We start from the raw sequence: 16063 nt of genomic DNA on the forward strand, positions 1-16063 counted from the left end.
ACTGACTCTGTGGCTTTGATCAGAGTGCCGTGCATACTAATCCCTTCTGAAACTCATGCTTTTCAGTATCTCCTTTCTTGCTGGCACTGTGGTGTGAGTCAATATGTAGCTGCATGGTGTTTATTCAAGGCCCGGCTTGCAGAGGCTCATTCTGCACAGCCAAAGGTGCCCTAACGAGGAGGAAAGGCAAACAAGCTCTCACCCAGCGAGGCCACACACTGGTATGTCTCCAACATCACGTCCCGGTAGAGCTCTCGTTGCACAGGGTCCAGCAGCGCCCACTCCTCCCTGCTGAAATATACGGCCACCTCCTCAAAGCTCACGGGCTCCTGCAAGCAAAGAGGCTCCTTGCTGGGAACAGCCAAGGCCCAGGCAAGCAGCTCGCACAGGACAGAACCTCACACCCCAGCTGCTTTTCTGTCCCCAGCACACACACGCTGGCTGAGGGCACCTCCCTCTTCCCCTGCATTCACATCCCTGGCCCCTTGGCCTCTCCTGCCTGCTTCCCCAACCCCTACCTCAACTGGATGTGCTGCGGCCATTTGCTGCTCTCCTGCAGGCTGGGATGATCACGGCTGGAAGGCAGAAGTTGAACTGGAGCCTGCAGAGAGAAGAGAAATGGCAGGGGAGCTGTGAGGGAATGCAGCAGTCCCAGTCCCAGCTCAGCCCTTCTGCAGGGCACTGCCCAGCCTTGCAGAGGAAGACAATGAGCTGCAGCACAGGAAACAGTCTGGCTCAAAGAGATGAACCGTCACAAAGCTGTCTCAGACTGGGAGGCTGAAACAACTGGTAGCTGACACTTAGTTCAACAGCTGAGACTGAGAGGGGACTTAAGACAAAGCACGGCAAGGAGGCAGTCATCTTACCCCAAAAAAGGGAGCAGCCCAAGTGCCCCTCCAGCTCTGCTGCACAGCAGCGGGCTGCACCACAGGAACTGCCCTCGAGCAGGGCTGTTTCTGCAGCTCACACCTGCACAGAGATCCCTTGCAGCTTGACATCAAGACTCCTTCTCAATACAGATCTTCTGTAAGACACCCGTGGTTACTTTGGAGCTTTCATGTACTCTCTAAGGTTCTGTCTTAGAGGGACTGTGCACGTATGATTCCTTCCACACAAAGCCTTGACCAAGCTTGGGACTAGGAGAGGATCCAGCCACATCCTAGCTCCTTACCTCTGTGGTCTGAAGACACGAGAAAGAAAGGGGAACTACTCTGAGCCTCGTGACTCAATGGGAGGGCCTCCTGTAGGTGTGTGCGTAACCCTACCCTCCATGCAGTAAATAACCAAGTGTATCCAGCCACCTCCGATCCTGCTGTGTCACTGTTAAATCACTACAGCATATCCCTATTATATCAACAAATATAGTCCTGCTTCTCCCTTAGGAGTGTATGCTGTGTTTGGATCCACTTGTGACCAATGGGCAAAGTCTGCAGGATGGCAAGAAGGGAAACAAACCGATGACAAGAGACATGAAGCGCATCCCAAATTCCTCTGTGAATGTTCTCGTGGCTACTGCTGTAGTTGAGCGGAAAGCAGAGGTCACTGGGGACAGTAATTGGATGCAAAATGGGAAAGGTGTTATCAGCATCGTGTCGGGTTTGAAAGTGACATATGAAGCAAAGGAGCACTGCACCGGTCCTCCCAGAATCAAAAGCGACTGATATTCCACAATATTTCTGCTGCACTACGTGGTGCAAGTTGTGCAGGTAATGCTTATTCACACAATAAACGAAGACCTCCCCGAGTCGCCTACAATCCTTTAGGCCACACATCCTCCACCTGTAGGGTTTGGCTCCAAACAGATGCAAAACTGCACCCATAGCACTAATTAAGGGCACTGCCTCTACACAGTTAAGGCAAACAGAGGCAGCAGAATGACGGCTTATTGCCTGCCCTAGCTGCAGTTAAGGAAACTGAAGAGTGATACAGAAGGAATGGGAAAGGGGAGTTTTATTGGAGGTCTGAGTGGTGAAGGAAGTTGAGGACATACAACAAGGACAGCCTGTGCCAACTGGGGGATCTTTTGATTGACTGCAAGCACGCCTAAAGGGGACGGCTACCCAGGAAAGAGATGCAGAAATACTGTTAGAAAATGGTATGGCCATCCAACCATCCAGCAGGAGGTGCAGAAAAGCACCTGGTTCATGGAAGAACACTGTGAATGCAGCCCCCAACACTCAAACACAGCAAGCCTGCTGGAGCACCACCTCCACAGATCCGTGAGGGAACACCTGGTGGCAAATGGATTAAATCCTCTGGCAGATGTCCGTACATCCTCTCAGGAGTGGAAGTAGCCCTGGGCTTGCTGAAATCAAGCAAGCCCTCAGAAAAGGGTTGGGAAAAGTACTCTGTAAAGGTGACTGATGTAGTTCTCAAAACCACCTACTGCTGATGTTACCTAAAAGTGGTGATGGCTCACATTCCTCGGGTAAGGAAGTGCAAAACGGCGAGGAGTCAACTGGATGGTTCACACTTCTCAAATAAATAGGATGGCTTACTTAAACACAACAATAAATCAATAAAACATCCAACCACATGGAGATTATTTTTCCATCTCCTGAGAAGAGAGAGTATCTGACAGCACTGCAGCCAAACCAGCCTGTGACGGTCACAGCCACCACCAGCCGATGCTGTGCTGGGAATTTTAACTGAACCGTGAAGGCAACTTATCGAATAGCAGCAGTGCTAAACAGAACAATTAAGGCAATAAACAACCACGTGGTTACAACAGCCTTGTTAAGCAGTTGTTAGAGCACTCCAGGACACCTGCATGATATCAATAAATTCATTCCTCCCTCCCTCTTCAGCCGAGCACGCAGACTGCGCTCACTGCCAGGGGACGCTCTCAGCACCGCGTGCCCTTTGCAGAAGGCACCTGGGCTGTGCTTTACTGACCTGCTGCTGCTCGGCCGTGTTCTCAACGCGTGCTCCAGTCAGCCCACAGGCTGCCAGCTTCTCATCGTCTGTTCCAGAGCCCAGTGCCGGAGCTGCTGCAGATGCTGAACGTGCTCAGGGCCCGCAGCTGTGCGCTCAAGGCATCTGCAGCTGCCGGGACAGCCTGAACAAAAGCCTTGCCAGGGCTTTGCACAGCCCCAGCTGAGCCATCAGGCAAGCGCTCAGCAAACAAAAGGTAACGCCATTTCAAGGGTCGCCAGAGGCACGTGTTGCCCGCAGGGTCCCCGAAGGGAAGCTGGGAACTGCCGGGGAGGAGAAGCAGGGGGAGTGGAAATTCCCTCTTGGGTGCTTCACATTAAGACACTCCAAAGGAGGCACCGGGGAGTTTAAAGGTTCCGTCAATCCACGCGTGCACAGCTGCAGAGCGAGGCCGTCTCGTGTCTCCCGTGGCCCAGAGGAAGAACTGCAGCCGCAGCTGCGCTGTGTTACAGAGATCCAACCGGGCAGCAGAGCACGCTGACCTCCTCTGCTCCCTTCCTCACTGTCCCAGCTCCCAGCCCGTTCCCGTGCCCCTCGGAGCCCAGCCCGGGCTGCATGAACTGCCGCCCTGGTTGCAGCCCGTCTGGGCCAGCAAACCTGCTGCGCTGAGCGGGAGCTGGAGCCGGGACCAGGGTCCCGCCTGGGGTACGGCAGTGCGGGTTCCGCCCCGTCCGGGGCCGCTCCCCGCTCCTCTCCCGGTGCTGCTGGCAGGGGGCAGGAAGCGTGCGCTCCTCTGCACGAGCCACGAAGGGCACCTACCTTGGGTGCGGAGCAGGCTGCTCCCAGCTCTGGTGCAGGTAGCCGGGCTCCTCGGAGTCGCGTAGAGCAGAGGACGCCGAGTGCCCTGAGCCCGGAGCTGGCCGCAGGACGGCCTTGGTGCACCTCCTGCCACCGCGGTGCTGCCCGGATGGCTTCCAGACAGGCTCTCGCCTCTTCCGCACAGGCACAGGAAGGCAGGAATTCCCACAGCGAGCACGCCCGGAGCTCGTTCTCATGGCACATCTGCCCTCGGGGGAGGGCAATGGGAGGGGTGTAGGGGAGAACGGTTTGAGGGAGGGAGGAATGGGGGCTGTGTTTTGTTACGCTAATGAAGCATCGCTTTCTGCCGGCTCTCTTTGCTTCCTTCGGTGGGGACATTCGCACACCCTTGTGGTCAGACATCCCTCCCTTGCTGTCCTGGCGTTCCTTTCACTCCTCTCCCCCACGAGTATGTCCCAGCAAGAGGCAATCTCCGGTACAGCACCAGAGGACATTGTATGTTGAACAGAACTCTTGCAATGGAACCGAGCTGTGGGTAGCAGCTTTACCCAAAAGCTGCGATAAGAATACGACTATCCCCAGATCCTTGTCTAAGGGTCCTAATAAGTCTTCTGTGAAGCAATACTATGGAGTTCTGTGTGGGTTTTTGGTCCGTATGGTTGTCTGCTATAGATTCCCGTGTCAAAACCAGGCAAAGTCTTGTGATTTAAATAAAGGGATAGCTTTATTCAATTAAGGAAGGTGGTAAAGTGAGCAAAACAGAGCTGGGTGCTGAGGGGAGTCTGTACTCCGCCAGGGTAGCAATTTGAACAAAGGTTCTGCATTTGTACAGTTGTTATCTCTTTTATATATTCCAGTCATTCTTGTGGCTGTGCAGATTATTGCTGCGGTCGTAGAGTGTTGTGGGGGTGAAAGTCAGCAGTCTTTTCCTATATCTTTGGTTATTTTCTAGCAGCTTATGTGCCCTGGCAATGTGTAGTTTGCAGTGCTTGCTGCTTCTTAGTTTCCCTGCTTTACAACACGATCTACATTTTACAACACTGTTTACATTCCAGGACTCCTGAGAAAGCACCACTGAGTTTCATTTGACTAACAAACTTACCCTTACCTATCACAATCTCCCTTTTTCTATTTAATCCTGATTTTGTTCATTAAATCGTTTTACTGCTTCTTTAGCCCTTTGGAGGGTAGATTCATCATCTTCCTTGCTACTGATACGTTCATATTCTTTTCTTACTAACATTAAATAGGCTGTTTCTAACCGACCCTTAACAATGGCAATAAGTGTATTGAACAGAAATGGTCCAAGAGTTAGTCTCAGGATTAATAAAATAAGAGGTCCCGCTAAAGTGGACAGCAAGGTAGTCAGCCAGGGAGAACAGTTAAACATTGATTCATACCAGCTTTGTTGCATCTCTCTCCTTTCTCCCTTTTTCTAGTCCCTCGTATTTTGATGACTATTTCTCTTACAACCCCAGTATGGTCAGCTTATACCCAGCACTCCTCTCAAAGTGCGGCACACAGCCCCCTCCCGCTGTAAAAAGATAAGGTCTAATGTATTGGGGTTGACCCTACGTACCCAGTGCAATACATTCCAAATTGCCACAGACACCAACTGACTGCCATACATTTTGTGGGAATCAATTGTTGTTTCTGCATTTAGAACAAGATACGAGTATTTCGTTTCAAGCTCTCAGCATCTAAGTGAAGCAATTTGTAGTTATTAAAAATTAGGTAAAATCCATAAGTACAAAGACTGCAGCTCATTTCTGTCCAGCCATCTGAAATAGAACTACTGATTTTCGGTGCTGGACAAACAAGACCTGAGTAATAAAGGATCCAAAGAGGAGAAGTTAAAATAATTAACTGTATAACTGTATAAACTAACACAATGTATATATATATATATATAAGTCGTGATATACCTATACAAAAGTATAATTGAGGGTATGTGGAACTGTAACTGAGGGTACAAATAGTGGAATAGTGTTCAAAGGAAAATGGGTTAAGGAGAAAGTGAGTTTATCTGTGCTGGTATGAGAGATTCTGTAGATATTCAAGACCCATCTGGGCGCCTACCTGTGCAACATGGTGTAGGGAACTTGCTTTGACAGGGGGTTTGGACTCGATGATCTCTAGAGGTCCCTTCCAACCCCTACAATTCTGTGATTCTGTGAGAGTAATCCCCCTTCATTGTTCCCTCCCCCAGCAGGAACTTTTAAAGTGAGAGAGAGCCAGGGAAAGAGACTGCTGCTGTAAACAGGGAAGGGGGAGGTGGAGAGGACGGGGCAATAGAAGTGAGAATAGCCATCATGTGCAGAGATCTAGGAAACCTGAAATCCCAGTGTTAGCACTGGACACCTCTGGAGAGAAGGAGGCGAAAGTGAAATAGGATGTTAGTAGCTTATGTAATGATGAGAGTTTGGAAAATAAGAAAGTTTGGGACAGACACAGGCAGAAGAAAGAAGGACTGGCAAGGTATAAAAGGAATGTCAGGACGGAAGAGTGGTGAATGATATGAAAACTAACCAAAACAAAACTGATTGACGTACATATAGAAAAGGAACTGGGAATAAGAACAGCTCTTACTGTTGTGGTGTTAGAATAAGGCAGTAGGACCCAGACATCCCCTCATGGAGAGGCGAGGGGGGATGGGGTCTTGAACAGCCCAGGGTGGGCTCCTCCCCACTGGAAGGAAAGCAGTGTGCAAACTGCAATGGGAAATTGCATCGAGGAAAGCAGGATAAAGAGGTTCATTTTCTGGTGGATATTGATGCTTCTTAGAAGTTATTGCCCAATAAGAAAAGGTTTCCTTTTTTGGACTAATTAAATATAAGCTAAGAAAACAAGTAGGAATACAGAAATTCTTGTACCTGCCAGGTTACTCTGGCAAGAAATTGAATAAAACTGGAGCTAAGAGTGCGACGATATTGACTGATTAAAAACTGTAACTCTGGCTTTAACACAAACTGGGCAAAACATTGTGTCATGGTTTTGTAATGTTGCTGTCAATATTCCACATCATAACATTATGTGCAGTGTGGATCATTAGAAGCTTCATACTCCTGTTTTGTGGAATAACAACGTTCCGAATACTCATCTCTCAGAAGAAAACTACATATCCCAGAGGACTTCATGGCCAGAGATAAGTCACACGCAGAGGACATATTTATAATCTTGCTCCCAGGCTGGAGCTCTCTTTTTTGGGCTGGGGGCCCTACGGGGCAGCTGCACCCTGTCATTACCAAACATAAATCTAGGTAACCTGTGACAGATTTTGGTGGAGATGGCGGGCATAAGCTGCTGCTTTTTAGCTTTTAGAACAAATCTCTCTTTGCTCTCAGAGAGCTTTGTTAGGGGAGTGATATCTTTTTGTAGCTGCTCACTGAGAGTGTGACCTTGAAAGTCCAGGCAAACTGTCAACATTCAGGAGTAGCTGTAAACTCTGAGCATTGCTGTCTTGCTTTTGTAAAGAAAACAAAGGGATTTCTTTCTCTCCCAGAGCACAGCTAGCTAGCTCTGACTTTTACAGCGCCTGCCAGCTACTGCCAGCTATGAGTCTGCTCTTTATTTTAGGAGCACTGCATAGGGGATTCAAAGCCATCATGTTCTTTGGATCTTATTGGCCCCTTCTTAATTTTTTGATTTCTTGTTATAGAATATATGCATTATACAACCAAGTAAGGGCATTGATGGAGACACCTGCCTGCTACTTCTATGCAATGTGGTATGATGTGAATTTTGACACTTGCATCCCAGATGAAATAGTTAATTTTACAATGACTAATTTCACAATTACTAATTTCACAGCAGCTAATTTTACAAACACCACGATGTTCAATCTGGTTTCCAGGCTGCCTTATCAGATTGCCGCACAGTTTTTGAAAACCGAGTTAGTGTTCATACTCGTGTTCATACTCATGTTCACGTCATGCGTCATGTTCACGTTCTATGCGGAAGTCCCCTCCAAAACCAGAAAATGCTGACTGGCAGGGAATATGGAAAGGTTTAGGAAAAATCTTAGAAGCGTGGGGACCGGCAATGTCATGGGATTTCACTCTTGAACACCTGAGGGACCCTGAGAAATTGAGTATTTGAGTCAGAGATCTAAGGAGGTAAACCATACTTGGGGTTTGGTTTATGCTTACTGTACTCTGTATAATACTACCCAAGAGAGAGAGTGTTTCCTATCTGAGGTTCAAGCCTCAAAAAAAAAATAAACCCCAAGTCAACTCTGATCAGTCACAGAAGGCACCAGTAACAATATCAGTTGCCCCTGTGGAAGGAAGAAATGGAAACAGGTGTCCTTGTGTCTAGGATGAGAAGAAGGAGAAGCAGAGGAGTAGGCAGCAGAAGATCCAGGTAGGGGGTCTGGATTGGCACTGAGAAATGCAAAAAAACAAAACAAAACAAAAAAAAACTAAGAGGCACGAAGAAGAGAGTGATGAGGAGGAAATCTCTATTACCATTCATCAACCTCTGAAGATGGATGAATTCCAAGGCTCAAGAAAGGAGTTTACATGGCATCAAAATGAAGGTCTCTTGCCTTATTGATTCGCTGCTGGGACAACGGGGCCAACAGCCTGTCTCTAGCTGGTAATGAATCTCACCAACTAGGAAGCATTGCCAGAGACCCAGCTATTGACAGAGAGATTAGCAGATGTTTGGATGGAGCTGGCACCCTCTGGACTGTTAACAGCCGTGAGGGAAATGTAACCCTTCAAGGATGCTTTGAAGCCTCAGACTATTAAGTGGGATACCATCGAAAAAGGTATCTAGTACCTGAGGGAAATGATCGTGGTGGAAATGTTGTATGACCCTGATCCACAAGACTGAGAGAGTGAGGACCAAGCCTAGCATGTGGCAGAAACTCACAAGTACAGCACCAGAAAGATATGCACACACACTGGCAACGACATTTGGAAGATCTGAGGAACAAGAGAGAAGATCCCGAGTTTTTGAACTGATTATGACACTTCAAAACTATGAAGAGCAGCTCCCCCCAGTACACACCACAGTTTCTGCCATCTCACGAGTAGAAGACTGATAGATGAAATGCACAAGAAACTGTTTCCATCGACTAATTGTGTTGGTCGAGTAGTAGTATCAGAAACGACTGATGAAGGTCAGTCTCCATACGGGTCACCAGGTCTAGTGAAGGACCTGATCAAAATATTCCAATCCTACTCCTCACCTGTATCATCAAAAGTTTCAGCTATTAGACGCGTGTGCTTTCCAGCTCGAGCAAGGAACAACAGTAAGATTGCACAGCGTGTTTCCATGTGGTGCTACCTACGGGACCACAGAGAAGACACGAGGAAGTGGCACGACCAACCTACTCCTGTACTACGAGCACGGGTGAGAGAACTACAAAACAGACCAACCACCAGTGGAGTTGCTCCATTCATCACAGGTAACCAATAGAAGAGCCCTGCCCTCAGTCTTGGCGGGGAGAGGGATAATAAGAGTTTATTGGACTGTGTGGATTAAATGGTCTGGCACATCAGAACCACAGAAATATAAGGCACTGGTGGATACTGGTGCACAGTGCACTCCAATGCCCTCGAGTCATGAAGGGACAGAATCAATCCATATTTCTGGAGTGATTGGGGGCTCTCAAGAACTGACTGTGTTGGAGGCCGAAATAAGCCTCACTGGTAAAGACTGGCAAAAGCATCCTATTGTGACTGGCCCGGGGACTCCATGTATACTTGGTATTGATTACCTCAGAAGGGGGCATATAAGGTTCCGAAGGGGTATTGATGGGCCTTTGGAATAGCTGCTGTAGATATGGACATTAAGCAGCTGTCTGTTTTGCCTGACCTGTCAGAGGACCCATCTGTTGTGGGGCTGCTACAAGTAAAAGAGCAGCAGGTACCAATTGCTACAAAGACAGTGCACAGACAGCAGTACCACACTAACAGGGATTCCTTGCTCCCCATTCATGATTTGACTCGCCAGCTGGAGAATCAGGGAGTGATCAGCAAAACTCACTCACCATTGCCACCATTGACATTGCTAATGCCTTCTTCTCCATTCCTTTGGCTGCAGAATGTCGTCTGTTGGGGAACTAAGCTGTCTTTGCAAGGATTTATGAGTGCATACAGTAGTTCTGAGTAGATGGAGTGTTCTAGAATAGCTGAGTAAGGCCTGCAGATTAAGAGTTAGTGGGTGGGGGGTTTAGTTAGGTGTGTGTAGAGGCTCTCTCGCGTGCATCGGGCTTTGTGTAGAGGGTGTACGTGTCTGCACAGGATTTAGGATGGTATATAAGGAGTGTGACGCAGCGAAAAAATGAGAGAAGACATCATGGCATCCATGTTTGTGTCTCTCCCCCGGAAAGTCAAGGTCCTGGGATAAGTCAGGTTAATTTGCAGATACGTCAGTAGGCCACAGTTTGCCTTCACCTGGAGGGGCATTCAGTATACTTGGAACCGTTTGCCCCAGGGGTGCATACACAGCCCAACCATTTGCCATAGGTTGGTCCAAACTGTACTGGAACAGGGTGGTGCTCCTGAACACCTGAAGTACATTAATGACATTGTTGTGAGGGGCGATACAGCAGAGGACGTTTTCACAAAAGGAGAGCAAATAATCCAAATTCTTTTACAAGCTATTAAGCAAAGCAAAAGGCCTGCCCAGGAAATTCAGTTCCTAGGTATAAAGTAGCAGGATGGACATAGTCACATCCCAACTGATGTGATCGAAAAACTCACTGCCATTTCTACATCAACTAGCAAGAATGAGACACAGTCTTTCCTGGTTGTAGTAGGCTTTTGGAGGATGCACCTTCCAAACTACAGCCCTACACCTTTATCAGGTAACACAGAAGAAGATTAGTTTTGGATAGGGCCCTGAACAGCAGAAGGCTTTTGAGCAGATTAAACAAGAGGTACCCTGTGCCGTGGCCGTGGGGCCAGTACGGATGGGACAGGATGTAAAGAACATCCTCTACACTGCTGCTGGAGAGAAAGGTCCCACTCGAAGTTTGTGGCAAAGAGCCTCAGGAGAGACCTGAGGCTGACCCCTGGGATTTTGGAGTTGAGCATACAAGGAGTCCGAAGAGTGCTACACTCCAACTGAGAAGGAGATCTTAGCTGTGTATGAGGGGATTCAGGCTGCTTCTGAAGTAGTTGGTACTGAAACACAGCTCCTTCTGGCACCTCGACTGTCAGTGCTGAACTGGATGTACAAAGGAGAGGTTCCCTCCACCCATCGTGCTACTGATGCCACCTGGAGCAAGTGGATTGTGATGATTACACAACGAGCTCAGATGGCGAACCTCAGCCTTCCAGGGATCCTAGAGGTGATCATGGACTGGCCTGAAGGTAAAAAGTTTGGAACATCAGCAGCAGAAGAGGTGTCATAGTATCATAGTATCATAGTCTCGTGCGGGTTGGAAGGGACCTTAGAGATCATCGAGTCCAACCCCCCGGGATTTGAGCCTCCTGTGTAGCAGAGCGGCACTTCTACCACTTGCGCCACAGGGGGGATTCACGTGCTAAAGAGGCCCCACCATACAACGAGCTTCCAGAAAATGAAAAGAAATATGCCCTGTTCTCTGATGGATCATGTCACATCGTAGGGAAGCATCGCAAATGGAGCCCCACACAACAGGTTGCAGAGGCTACTGAAGGTAAAGGAGAATCAAGTCAGTTTGCAGAGGTAAAGGCTGTCCAGCTGGCCTTAGATGTTGCTGAATGGGAGAGGTGGCCAATGCTTTATCTTTATACTGACTCATGGATGGTGGCAAATGCCTTATGGGGGTGCTTACAGCAGTGGGAAAAAAGTAACTGGCAACGGAGGGGTAAACCTATCTGGGCTGCTGGACTGTGGAAAGACATTGAAACCCGAAGGTACGGTTGTAAAGGTGCGTCATGTGGATGCACACGTGCCCAAGAGTCGGGCTACGGAAGGACAACAGAACAACCATCAGGCAGATTGAGCTGCCAGAATTGAGGTTTCTCAAATTGACTTGGACTGGCAGAATAAGGGTGAGTTATTTCTAGCTCGATGGGCTCATGAGACCTCGGGCCATCAGGGAAGAGATGTGACATATAAGTGGGCCGGAGACCGAGGGGTGGACTTAACTATGGACACTATTGCGCAGGTTACTCATGACTGTGAAACACGTGCCGTAATTAAACAAGCCAAGAGGTGAAACTTCTCTGTGGGCAAGGAAAATGGCAGAAGGTTAAATACAGGGAGGAGTGGCAGGTTGATTATATCACCTTGCCACCATCTCACAATTGAATAGTGAAAAAAGACCGCATAGTAGATGAAAAGGGAACACTTTGCTACAGAAAGGGAAAGGGGGACTCACTAAGGCAAAGGGTAGTTACAGATAGATAGTTTATGTTACGGGGGGGCAGAGAGGGGGAATTGCAGACACTAATTTTGAGAAAACAAGGAGATGAAGGCCATGAAGAGAAGGGTGGAAGAGCCCCAGAACAGTGTGGTGATTAGATGAGAAGATCTGTCAATCATGAGGGTCCTAGCCAATCCAGCCCCCTGCACAATGTAGAGAGAGATAAGATCCCTGTAGTACATGTAAAGAACATGTTGGGAAAAGCTGTTTGGGTCCTTCCAGCCTCTGGAAAGGGCAAACCACTTGGTGAAATTTTTTTTGCCCAGGGACCTGGGAGCACTTGGTGGGTGATGCAGAAAGATGGGCATGTTCAATATGTACCACAAAGGAATTTGATGTTGGGGCAGTGCAGTCAGTAATTCTATCTATATATATATAAATAGACCTGTGTGTGTCATACATTTTAATTTTTGTTTATTTATATGTATTTTAAGCATATTATAGCAATGTAGAATAAGAGATGGAATGGCATGGTTTGGTAATATTTTTTCTATTGGTATTTCTCATCATATCATCGTGTGGAGCACGATGAACTACACATCCCAGAGGACCTCAGTTTCAATTAGACTGTATTATATTGTGTAATCTTGCATCCCGACATCATAGTTAGTAAGGTAAGTCTTCCTCCTTAGATCGTTCCTGCTGCTCTGTTTGTTTCCCTGAGCCAGTTCCCATCTCCCTACCCCTTTTCCCTTCCCATTTTTGGGGGGCGGGGAGCCCAAAGCCCTGCTAGCCCCCTGTCATAGACATAGATTCATCTAGATAACACCGTGAAACTCTCCTGTGTGGATGCTCTGAGGCATCTTGAATTCTGAACTCCCTTTGAAGCTCTTACCACACTCAGGTCACTTTAAGGGTCTCTTTTCCATGTGCATGCTCTGATGCAGCATCAGCTTAGAACACCTTTTAAAGCTCTTCCCACACTCCGAACACTTAGAGGGTTTCTCTCCTTTGTGGATGCACTGGTGGCGCTTCAAATCAGAACTCCATCTGAAACTTTTCCCACACTCAGGACATTTAAAGGCTTTGTCTCCCGAGTGGACATTCTGGTGCTGCTTCAATTCAGAGCTCCTTCTGAAGCTTTTCCCACACTCAGGACACGTATAGGGTTTCTCTCCTGTATGGATGCGCTGGTGACACTTCAAAACAGACTTGCTGATGAAGCTCTTCCCACACTCAAGGCACTTAAATGGTCTCTCTCCTGTGTGGATGCGACGGTGGTAGGTAAGGTTGGAACTTTCTTTGAAGCTCTTCCCACACTCAAGGCACTTATATGGTCTCTCTCCTGTGTGGACGCGATGGTGGCAAGTGAGTTTGGAACTGCTTTTGAAGCTCTTCCCACACTCAGTGCACTTATATGGTCTCTCTCCTGTGTGGACGCGATGGTGACAAGTGAGTCTGGAACTGCTCTTGAAGCTCTTCCCACACTCAGTGCACTTATATGGTCGCTCTCCTGTGTGGACAAGTTGGTGCCTTTTGAGTTTATAACTATCTTTGAAGTTCTTCCCACACTCAGTGCACTTATATGGTCGCTCTCCTGTGTGGACACGTTGGTGCCTTTTGAGTTTATAACTATCTTTGAAGTTCTTCCCACACTCAGCACACTTGTACAGTCTCTCTCTTCTGTGGATACACTGCTGGGAAGTGAGGCTCCCAGTGTCCGTGAAATTGGGGTGGACTCTCCTTTTCATGCTCTCTGCAGAATCACAGAACTCGTAATGCCTCTTTGCTGAGTGCATGCACTGGCGGTTAGTGATGCTGGAATCTGTTTTAAAGCTTTTCTCACACCCAGTGCACGGATTCTGCTTTTTCATCCGGCACGCATCCTTGCTCCTGGTTTCCTCAGGCTGCTTTGGACCTATGGTGAAGTCCACTGGCTTCCTCAATGTCATTCCCAGATGCGTTCCCAGGGGCTTCTTGATGTGCTCACCCTGACCTTGCTGCAGGCCTTCATGGGCATCCCTTCTGATTTCTTCCACAGAGATGTGACCCCACTGTCTATCTGCTACACAACTTCTCTGCAGAACCTCCTTTGCATTTTTGATCCCACCAGCTGCTGGATGACAGAGAAAATGCAGCAATAGCACACGGTGCCCAAAATAAAACAAAGGCAGAGAAGGCTCTTACAGCCCCATCATTCCCCTTCCCTCCACCATCTCACCTGGGCTGAGGTCTCCTGGCTTGGCCTCAGGGCTACGCACATCTGGGATCCAGGGGTCTTCCCCACTTTCAAGCAGGGAGATCACCACGGGCTTGGGGCCTGGAAATGGAGCTTCAGGGAGAGAAACAGGGAAGAAGAGAGCATTTCTCTCATTCTGGCACAGTGCCTGTTCAACAGCTCACTCTGTCTCCCTCCCCAAGGAGAAACCACCATTTGGGCCTGAATGACACCACGCCTACAGCTTCCCTTGGAGCAAAGAATGCTTTGACGTCTCTGAACATCATGAAGGGATATTTTTTCATTCAAATTAACTTTACAACAGCTTATTTATTTTCTTACAATCTACCAGAGGTCAAGGCATCAAAATGTTGACGGCAATTGCATGGAAAATCATAAATTCCAAAGCCGTAACCAGGGATTCATCTGTGAGTTGGAGCTGGTGGCACCATGCAACACACAACACAAGGGCTGGTTTTCTCCCTCCTGGCTGATGCCTGCTTGCCAGCACTGACTCTGCAGCTTTGATCACAGTGCCGTGCATACTAATCCCTTCTGAAACTCATGCTTCTCAGTATCTCCTTTCTTGCAGGCACTGTGTTCTTAGTCAATATGTAGCTGCATGGCCATTATCCAAGGCCCGGCTTGCAGAGGCTCTCTTTGCTTCCTTTGGTGGGGACATTCGCACACCCTTGTCATCAGGCATCCCTCCCTTGCTGTCCTGGCGTTCCTGTTACTCCTAACCCCCACGAGTATGTCCCAGCAAGATGTAATCTCAGGTACAGCACCAGAGGACATTGTATGTTGAACAGAACTCTTGCAATGGAACCGAGCTGTGGGTAGCAGCTTTACCTAAAAGCTGCTGTAAGAATATGACTTTCCCCAGACTGATTATGTCCCTTGATGACTTGAGGGCATTAGAGTGCACTGTGCACCGGTATCCACCAGTGCCTTATATTTCTATGGTTAGGATGTGCCACAGAATCCACACAGTCCAATAAACGCTGTTATCCCTCTCCCCGCTATGACTGAGGGCAGGACCCATCTATTGGTTATCTGTGATGACTGGAGCAGCTGTACTGGTGGTTGGTCTGTTTTGTACTTCTCTCACCCATGCTCGTAGTAAAGGAGTAGGCTGGTCATTCCACTTCCTCATGTCTTCTCTGTGGTCACATGACATTATGTTGTGGAATACTGACAGCAACATTACAAAACCATGACAGCGGTTCAACCAACACAAGTACCCACCCAGCAGAAGACTGTGCCCTGTGTCCCACGTGACCTCTGCATGGAGCTTATGGTTGGCAGCAATATGGTTGAGAGTCTCTGGGAATGGATTTAGGAACAAGGATTTAGGAACAAGGAAGTGGGAGTCTACTATAAGCCACCCAGTTAGGAGGATGATACCAGTTCACTATTCTTTAAGGAACTAAGGGATATGTCTGGAACAGCATCACTTGCCCTAGGTACTGTAGTCCATCGGTGCTGGTCACTTGTTAAGAGGGGAGGTTAAATGTTCATCAGTTGAAGTTATAAAGTACATGGAGGACACAACAAGTTGTGTAAGTTGAATAAAACATGGGATGACACAAAGTACAAATGTCTGAGTTACAACAGCACACAACACCAACTTGTCACAGACAGCAGCCTGTTGTTCTGCAGGAGTGGTGACACAAATATTACAGAGCAAATAAAGGAAAACTCAGAGGGGAACGGAGGCTCTGCATAAATAGCTGAGCCAACGGATTGTGGCTCGGGATTTATATGGCACCACTGAACAGGGAACACAGCAATGGAAGGTTTGCTTAAAGAATAATCCTAGAACGGGCCCCAGGGTCCCATGGGAC

General features: G+C 48.1%; 2 pseudogenes across 2 annotated transcripts in view; one reads left to right on the top strand and one right to left on the bottom strand.

The window, feature by feature from the left end:
* Positions 1-16063, top strand: part of LOC146756597 (uncharacterized) — a 210935-nt pseudogene that overhangs the window by 66301 nt on the left and 128571 nt on the right. The gene's annotated exons all lie outside the window — the stretch shown is intronic.
* Positions 1-16063, bottom strand: part of LOC146756602 (uncharacterized) — a 29508-nt pseudogene that overhangs the window by 2786 nt on the left and 10659 nt on the right. Inside the window, exons 4-6 of the transcript XR_014937356.1 lie at positions 12828-14175; positions 5273-5346; positions 203-377 (exon numbers count right to left, since the gene is read on the bottom strand). The product of XR_014937356.1 is annotated as an uncharacterized LOC146756602 (transcript). The remainder of the gene's footprint in view (positions 1-202; positions 378-5272; positions 5347-12827; positions 14176-16063) is intronic.

The sequence above is a fragment of the Coturnix japonica genome, chromosome 26 (assembly GCF_054131305.1).
Source record: "Coturnix japonica strain WE chromosome 26, WE-NBRP24, whole genome shotgun sequence".
NCBI classification, from domain to species: Eukaryota; Metazoa; Chordata; class Aves; order Galliformes; family Phasianidae; genus Coturnix; species Coturnix japonica.